The sequence below is a fragment of the Candoia aspera genome, chromosome 1 (genome assembly GCF_035149785.1).
Source record: "Candoia aspera isolate rCanAsp1 chromosome 1, rCanAsp1.hap2, whole genome shotgun sequence".
NCBI lineage: Eukaryota > Metazoa > Chordata > Lepidosauria > Squamata > Boidae > Candoia > Candoia aspera.
The window spans coordinates 136,732,750-136,742,382 of record NC_086153.1 but is presented as its reverse complement, the minus strand read 5'-3'; the positions used below and the strand labels follow the sequence as shown (position 1 = coordinate 136,742,382).

The window sequence follows — 9,633 nt, the reverse complement described above, 5'->3', positions numbered from 1 at the left end:
CTGTTGTTTCATGCTGAGTTATAATACCAAGTTGGCATCTATCATGCTTGTGGATGACCTCTGGCAAGCTTGAGAAATGAAATCCTTGATCTCTCAATGGCTTTTGATACCATTGATCATGGAATCCTTCTGGTCCAGTTGAGGAGACTGGGAGTGAGAGGCACAATTCTCTAGTGGTTCTCCTCCTTTCTCCAGGGTTGGTTCCAGTCAGGGTTGGTAGGGCATGAAGTCTAGCTCTAGGCTTCAGGTTTATGTGTTGCTACACTCTCTCCCTGCCCCTATTTAATTTATACATGAAACCACTGGTATCAGCACAGAGGTTACTAACATCAGTATACTGATGATATTCAGTTATCCATCTCTGCCCCTACTGTCCAAGTGATGCTGTCATTTGATGTTGTACAAATAAACCTTCTGTGCCAGTTGCACCTATTCCTACATGGTCACTCATGCACTAATCACCTCCAGATTAAACTATTGCAACATTCTGTACATGGAGCTGTCCTTGAAGAGTATTCAGAAGCTACAGCTGGTCCAGAATGCAGCAGCATGTGCAGTATTGGGTACATTGCAGAATGCCCATGTAACACCATTGCTATGTGAACTGAACTGGCTTCCAGTAGGCTTCTGAGTGTAGTGCAAGGTGTTGGTTGTCACTTTTAAGTCCTACATGGCATGAGGCCACATTACTTGGGGACACCCTAGCCCCTGGTGGTTTCTGCCTATAACACTAGATGCAGCAGAGTGGGCATGCTCCAAGCTCCTCAGTGAACGGTGCCTTCTCTATTATAGTCCCTCCCCACAGAGACTCAGATGGCCCTGACCCTGTTGACCTTCTGGAAGTCAATGAAGAACTGGATTTTTGCCCAGGCACTGGGGCCGGGATGTTAATGGAGCCCAGCGTGGGTTCATAAGATGTTTGTTACGTTCTTTTCATCAATTTTTGTATTATGTTTTTTTTTATTGTTTGCAGTTTCCATTGGTAAATAGGCAGCTGTATAGATTTATTAAATCAAGCAAGCAAGCCTTTTTGCAATGACATATTTCACTGGTATAGGTACATATTTTTCCTGCATCTCTACATAGGACATTGTTTGTTTTGTTTGTTTGTTTGTCCAATTTATGTAGCTGCCCTTTTCATATATATGACTCTGGGCAGCTTACAAACAAAACAAATATAAAACAAGAAAAAACAATACAACAATTTAAAAACAAGAAAAAAGCATATGAAAGCATATAAAAAACCAGCACAGAATACATAAAACTCACAACTGAGGTAATCACATCCACCAAAACACTCAGTACAGCCACTGGCCAGCCCCACCACACTCCCAGGGCTCCATGCCCATTGGCACAACCATGTTTTCAGGGCCTTGCCAAAGGCCAGCAGGGTCAGGGCCAATCTGATCTCTGTGGGGCAGATGTTCCACAGGGCAAGTGCCATAGCAGAAAGCAGCCTCTTCCTGGGCCCCACCAGATTACACTCTCTGGCTGAGAGGACCCCCAGCATGTCCATCCTGCCAGACCTGATGGGATGGGTGGGTGAAATTGGGGTCTTTCAGAGATCATCCAAAAGTGCAACTGATGCCATTTTGGTCCCATACCCAGGTCTGAATCAAGGGGGTTCAGATAATCCACTTCATCCAGGATCTCTGATGCTGCTGCATGATGACCTTCTCAAAAGAAAGAAACATTTCAAAACATTTTCAACATTTTCAAAAGAAAATTGTCCAGAGCAGCTGGGTCTAGCAATGGCTTAATATTGAATATTGTATAAATATACAACCCAAATTCACAGATAAACTAAAAATCTCTATGCATGATTCTTACATGTTATGTTCATTCCTACAGAGAAACGCTAGAGTAAATTCTCTCCCAGCCTTAAAAAATGAACTGTTAATTTATTTCCCAAACTGAAATGAAAGGACAGCATGAACAAAGTTCCTTACCAAAATCTTAGGAATCTTTAAAATAGTAAAGTGGTCATTGTTTTGGCTACCAGTCAAAACCACGTCAAACAGGATTTGAAACCTCAGCTTCTTTCCAAATATGGTTATATTCCTGCACTTGCCAGTTTCTTCCAATCACAAAATAATTATCGCAATTTTGTAACCACAGTGCCTAAGAAAAGGAGAAAGCAACAAGGTACTCTTAAGAACAAACAGTAACAGTGAAAATGAACAGTGAATTTTAGGTATTTGGGGTGTTTATCTTACACTGAAAACATCTACTACTCCTTCTGAGCATTCTTGCATTTTTTTAAACTAATTCAGCAACATATCTTTGCTATGTGTGAATTATGAAAGCAGCATGATAACCTAATCATAATAATTCAAACATTTCTTTAAAATATGGCATTTGCAATAGCCAGCCGCACATTGCTTCCAGATGTCCATTAAAAAGCCAGGACTCTTTATTTACTAAACCCCAGAAGCCCAATTATCAGTTTTACACAACAGTAACGGTTGTGCTGATTTTGAAGAATTTATTGCAGTTGCAAAAAACACTACAGAGATCAATATAATTCATTTGAAAGGACACAGAACAACTCAGTCCAATTACAAGATTTAGCATTCTTTCTGCACCAAAACGGTGACTTGCTGTCTTGTACAGCAATTTTTCATGGGCAGAAAATCATTCCTATTCATTTTAATTGCACCTGCAAATTTGAAGGGGACTAGCTGTTAAAAGTGGTAGGGCAGAAAAAGACCGGAGGTTCTACCTATTGCAGACTGATATCTACCTGGGGAAATCAGCTGATCTTCATAAACTATGGACCTGCTGAGCAAATCAGTCCATGCTAGAACACAAGCTTCTCCCTTGCTTTTCTTGGAAAAAAGGGCTTGTGCGCCCTCATCGTCTCTCTATTTTCTCCGGCATAACAGTTCTGCTATCACCAACCTGCAGGACAAAACAAGCCATTAAAACCTACTTATTCTAATAACTCCTGAAATATGAGCACTCCATTAAACCAAGAATGGACTAATTGTACATTTTTATTGCCAGCCCTGGGAATAGCAGTGCTCAGAACTGAATGGCAGATGAGCTTTTTTCTTCAACACTTTCTGTGTTTTCTGTGGTTTAAAACTGGGCTACCGGAAACTAGTTGGATGTTCTTCTGCCTCGGAAGGAAAAGGGAAAGGAGGAAGGTAGAGGGCAAAGAACTGCCTCCGTTATGTGCTATGGATATTGTCCCCAGGCAGTCACAATCGTTTCTAAAGGATTACTGGATAAAATCCAATTAAATTGGAAGCAGAGAGAGAAAAGCCACAAATGAGTTGAAAAATGCCTCTAAATCTAAGCTGTTAAAGGAGATTCTCCTACAGCATGAGGGTGATGTTTATTATTACTTCATATGTAGCAACCAGGTGAATTTAGACCTTACTAAAATTTGTTGAAGTTCACAAGTTCAGTTGTGATTTAATTTATGGCTCACCTGATCCATAAAGTTCCAGGCAGGTTGCAACATTTCCTTATTTCATTAATCCGCCCACCACTCCTGAAATGGGCCATTAGTCTTCCCATTATGGAGAACTGAGGCAGAAACACTGTGACTTTCCTAATAACATTGAGGAAATCCATGGCTGATTCCAAGTGTCCTGTTCACTTTTCCAGTTGCCTATCATCGTTTCTCAATATCCCACAAACCTCAGAAATCAATCTTCACATGCAGGAAAATCATGCAGACCATTCAGTGATTTCAGGACTGCCTGCATATGTATCTGGGACCAAATGTCAGCATTAGAATTCTGAATAGCTTTGAAAATACATGAAAATAGCTATTTCCTTTATTATTTTTTAGACACACAGTAATGATGCCAACTGTCTGATGCTGGATACCTGCAAAAGACTCTGTGGCATCTTCCTGTAACATGTTCCCAGATGATATACCACATCTAAACATCCATAGATGTTTAAATGAAGTGCATCATCTGGCAACACATTCCAGCCCTCTGCTCACAGAAAGGCTACCATATCTGCATGAAAATTCCAGATGATCACTTGGGCTGCCTTCTAGTGGTCAACTGGGCCTTTGCAAGCCAGTAAGGTTGCCTTGTTTCACAGTGGAGCCTGGCATCATGAACTTTCTTGCTTGCCACTGACGTACCTACTCAGATGTCATAAAAGACTATAATTAGGCAGATTGACGTTATGGGTGTTGCAGAATGCTGGGAAAGCCTTTAGCCCAGGAAAGATCAGAAAAGTCACACACCAGGCATTTCTATAAAAATAATTTATTTACAAAAAGCAAAACAAAAGCAAAACATATTTAAAGGACTTAGCTCTCATTGAGAGCTACCTAGCTTGGCTACATATCGGCACAGAGAAAAAAAAGAGGAAGTAAGAAACAAGTCCGGGCAGGTTCCTCCCCCCAGGCGATTTGCATCAAGCACGTGAAAGGAGACAATCAAATACAACCTCTTCACCCGGCCAAAATGATTAGGTACAATAGCAGTCTTAATCGTTAGTAGGAAAATCTCAACACTCCCCTTTTTACACTATAGATTAAGATGCAAACCAATCTTCTCTGACAACTTTATATGTCTTTCCATTCACATTACTTTACCATTATCTCCCCTTTGGTTTAACAGAAAGCTACCATTCTTCTTCCTGTGTTTTTCCAAACCTAGGTTGTTATAATTCCAAGACTTTTTAATGTGAAATGGCTTTTCATGCTTCAAAATCAAGCCTTTGTTTTTCTGTTGATGTGAACAGCAGCAAATCATCAACATAAATGCACAGATACATACAGCCTTGTTTGTCCTTCTTCATATATACACAGGGATCTGCTTTTCCTTTTTCAAAACCAAAATTCTGCAGCTTTTTCATCTACTTTTTGGTTCCAGGATCTAGCAGCTTGTTTTAACCCATAGATTGACTTCTGCAGTTCACAGACTAGATTCTCCCCTTTTTCATAGCCAGGGGGTTGCTGCATGTATAATCTGTGGTCTAAATCACCATAGAGAAATGCAGTCTGAATGTCATAGTGGTTAACTGACATTCCTTTTAGTGCAGCAACTTTTAACAGTAATCTAATTGATTCACCTTTAGTAACTGGTGCAAAAGTCTTGTCAAAGTCTAAATCTTTCCTTTGAGTGAACCCTTTTGCAACCAACCTTGCTTTATATTTTTGGATTTTGCCATCAGCATCCCTTTTCAGTTTGAAAACCCACCTACAACTCAGACAGCGTTCATTGGGAGGTAGATTTACCAGTTTCCATGTTTTATTTTCTTTCAAGGATGCTAATTCCTGTTGCATGGCAGAATGCCAATTTTGTGCAATCTCAGGTGGTAAAGCATTCACTTGTTCTAAAGACTCAGGTTCTGTGAATATGTGAAAAGCCTTTACTGTTTCAGCCTGAAAACGTGATGGAGGAACGCCTTTATTACTCCTCTGAGATCTGCGAGGTAATACAGGGCTTAAATTTTGACTCCTATCACTTTCCTGAGAAGCATCTGTCTCATCAGACAGATCTTCAGTTTGCTTTTCTGGTTTAATGTCCTCATCAGGCAAAAGATCACCATCAGCAAGTCCTTGCTGTTCTCTTGTGGTGGTCAGTTCAACTGGAGAGCTAGAATTTAATCTCCCCCAGTTTTGTTCAGCAAAAGAAGTGCTTTTGCTAATTATTAATTTCTCTCCCATTATGAACCTGTAGCTCCTTTGGCTTTGTTCATAGCAAACAAAGATGGCTTTCTTTGTTGTGGGGCCTCCTTTCCTTCTCTGCTGTTTTGGAATGTGAACCCATGCAGTGCTACCAAACACTCTAAGATGGTTTACCTTTGGTTTCACACCATAAAACAAATGGAATGGAGTGTCCTGAATCACAAAGTTATACAATCTGTTTTGTACATAAGTGGCAGTAGATATGGCCTCTCCCCAGTACTTAAAAGATAATTGTGAATCTTTAATCATGCATTCCATTGCATTTTGCAAGGTTCTGCCCTTTCTTTCAGCAACACCATTTTGCTGAGGGGTGTAAGGGTTAGAAAGAATTTGTTCTATCCCCTTTTTCCACTAGGAACCTTCTGAATTTGTGAGAAAGGTATTCTCCTCCTCTATCACATTGGAGTGCAGATACAGGCCTAGGGAATTTTCCATTTGCCCATGTCACAAAACTTTTAAATTTCTCAAATGCCTCATCTTTATGTTTTAAGATGTAGATAAATGTGTATCTTGAGAAATCATCAATGATGGTCATTGCATACCTTGCTTGTCCAAGACTTGGAGCAAAAGGACCAATAATGTCAGAGTGTACAATTTCCAAAGGTCTAGTTGTAACTCTGTCACTGTGCTTACTCACAGGAGCTTTTAGTGTTTTGCATTCTTTGCAAACTACACAATCTAAGTATTTATCACAGGGTTTTATCTTTAGGTCAGCACACAGCTGTGGCATTTGTGCTATATACTTGAAATTAGCATGACCAAATCTCCTGTGCATCAGGTGTACACATTGGTCATGATATGGAGTGTTGCCAACTGCAGCCTTGCAGCTTGGCTTCCTTGCATTTTGCACAATGTACAAGGAGTCTTTTAACATACCAGTAGCACACAATTTCCCATTTTTACGTATCTCACAACCATTTTTCTTAAATGTTATGATATACCCTGTTGCAGCCAATTGTGCCACAGATAAAAGGCTTGATTGTAAATTTGGCACATACAACACACCTTTTACAGTTTCTCCCAAGCAGGATAAATACAAGTCACCTTGTCCCATAATTTTGGTCACAGACCCATCAGCCAAAGATACACTTTGTCTTTCAGTTTTAGACAGTGACACAAAAGAGCGTTTACAATTACATAAATGACAACTGGCCCCAGAATCTAACACCCATACATCAGAATTACCCTTCTCAGCAACCTGTGCAATTTGGGTTGTCTGAAGAGCCTTCTTCTGTGTTGCCCTTGTGTTCTTCTTCTCTGTCTTTCTACTCTTGGGTCTCATGGCACAGTCTCTTTGCAGATGTCCAGCTGAACCACAAGTGAAGCATCGCTGGCTGGCTAGCGCTGTGGCCTCAGGTTCCTTTCCCTTCTTTTCCCTCATTTTCTGGTATTGCAGCTTTCCAGAAGAGATGGGGGGGGGGATCTTTCCTCTCTCTTCTCCCATTCAGCGAGTAAGCGCTATGTAACATACGATGGGGTGAGGTCTGCTTCAGGCATAGCCTCCAGGGTACAAATCAGTGTGTCCCATGTTTCATTTAGCGAGGACAGGAGGATATATGATTTTGTGAGAGGTGTAAATTCCATTCCTCTCTCCTGCAACTCAACAAACAGCTGCTGAATATAATGCAGGTGCTCAGGAAGGCTATCTCCTTCTGCAAGGTAGGCTCTGTACAGCTTTTTTGTCAGGGTAACTTTACTCCCTGCTGTTGCCTTTACATATAAGTCTCTCAAAGCGTCCCAAAGTTGCTTTGCAGACTGCATGCCTCGCACGTGGACTAGCTGATTGTCCTCAACTCCCAAGATAATGGTGGCTCTAGCCCGCTCATCCTGTCTCAGCCATTCAGCGCTGGGATTTTGGGGGCTTTGCTCATCAATTGGCAGCCAAAGATTCTCTCTGCGAAGATTCATCTCCATCTTCAGGGCCCAATTCAAATAGTTGGTCTCTGATAGGCGCTCCAGAGGCATCGCTGAGGGCTGGGAGGTAGCCATGGCTTCTTCCTTCTTTTGCAAGTCACCTCAGCTAGCTTCTTTGTCCTGTAGACCAGCAGTTGCTGGAAAATCTCCAGGTGGCTCCAAAGAAAATCTTCACAGGTCTTTGCTACCTGCCTTTAAATAGTGCATGAGGTGTGGAGCTGATCTCTCTTGGTTTTACTGGGCTGTTTACTGGGCACATAACCTGTTGCAGAATGCTGAGAAAGCCTTTAGCCCAGGAGAGATCAGAAAAGTCACACACCAGGCATTTCTATAAAAATAATTTATTTACAAAAAGCAAAACAAAAGCAAAACATATTTAAAGGACTTAGCTCTCATTGAGAGCTACCTAGCTTGGCTACATATCGGCACAGAGAAAAAAAAGAGGAAGTAAGAAACAAGTCCGGGCAGGTTCCTCCCCCCCAGGCGATTTGCATCAAGCATGTGAAAGGAGACAATCAAATACAACCTCTTCACCCGGCCAAAATGATTAGGTACAATAGCAGTCTTAATCGTTAGTAGGAAAATCTCAACAATGGGAAACTACGGAGACTTAGAACTGCATGGCTGTGAGGTACTGGATCAGTGTTTGTTAAATGAAACTGTATGAATATTGCTTGCAGGCCATACTCTGATTGCATTAGTGAAACATTTAAGTTAAAAAAAAAAAAGTAGGAAAATCCCTCTGCTGCCTCCCTTCCTGACTGGATAGTTGGAATAGAGCATAACTATTCTCTATATAAAACTATTATTATTATTATTATTATTATTATTATTATTATTATTATTATTCTCTATATAAAACTATTAGTTTCTTAGAAGGACCCAGCTCTGCCTGCAAAGCATAAAGAACTTTTAGCCATCGAGGTTTTTATTATATTTATTGTATTATGTATTATAGTGTTTTATAGTGTTTTTATAGTTTTATATTTTATTTATGTTTTATTGTAAACCGCCCAGAGTCCCTCTTGGGAGATGGGCGATGATAAATTTGATTAATAAATAAATAAATAAATAAATAAATAAATAACTCTCGATAAGCACCATTTCCTTCAAGTCACTATTTTGCTCCGAACCCTGACCGGCTCTTTGTCTTTCAAGTTACATACAATTTTCACATATAGCTCACATACAGAGTTTGCTGATCTGGAGGTATATAAAGAAAATGGAGAAAAAGTTTAAAAGGGAGGAAAAAAAGTGAGCAGCAGAGCATTTTCAGAATCTAATTATGAAGAGTCATTGACTACAGAACATTATATGAATATTTTTGTGAATGCAATATACAATAAAATATGGTAACAGGGAGACTACCCTAAAAAGGTACTATACAAATAAATATGTGTGACAGATGGCTTATTTGTAATCTGCCTTCCAATATCCCTTAAGTACCTCATTTTCTGCAAATGCTGCTTCTTTCTTACAGAGCCATCCTTCCTTCCAAGTTAAGTTACAAGAAACTGGATTACCTTTCCACAAAGGGAAACCGCAGTACATTACATTCCATGTAGTGTGACCGAACTAAAAGAAGAGAATGCTAGAGATGATTGAGCAATTTGCAGAGAGAAATCCCATCTGTGTACTTTTACTGGTAGTGTGGATTTGAACTGGTGCCAGCTGCAGCTCGGAGATATTATTGACTCTGGCGCTTTTCTCCAACCAAAGCAATATGAAAGTGTCCTTAACTGTAGAAGCAAAGGTTTATTACTACCCATGGTTTGCGCATGCTGCCTTTGCCATCATGAGCTCAAGGCAGTATAGAGGGCGTTTACAACAGCCCTGTAAAGTGGATCGTGGGCTCTTCTGTGTGCAGCAATTGCTCTGCTTCTGTATCAGGAGCAGAGGCATGTGCAGGGGAGATCCAGGGAAGGCAAATGACAAAAGCAGTGTCACACACCCATACAAAAGTGGCAGAGGTTGCATCACAACAGCACAGCATTGCCTTCATGATTTTGACGAAAGCAATGGATCCTGCCTATGCCTCTGATCAGGAGTCTACC

General features: G+C 40.5%; 1 long non-coding RNA gene across 1 annotated transcript; it reads right to left on the bottom strand.

Moving 5' to 3' along the window:
* Window positions 1-976: 976 nt before the first annotated feature.
* LOC134488811 (uncharacterized) lies at window positions 977-9,144 on the bottom strand. The gene is made up of 3 exons (XR_010067054.1): window positions 9,026-9,144; window positions 2,744-2,901; window positions 977-2,121 (listed from the first exon to the last, which is right to left on the bottom strand). It is a non-coding gene; the product is annotated as an uncharacterized LOC134488811 (long non-coding RNA).
* Between the last annotated feature and the right edge of the window lie 489 nt (window positions 9,145-9,633).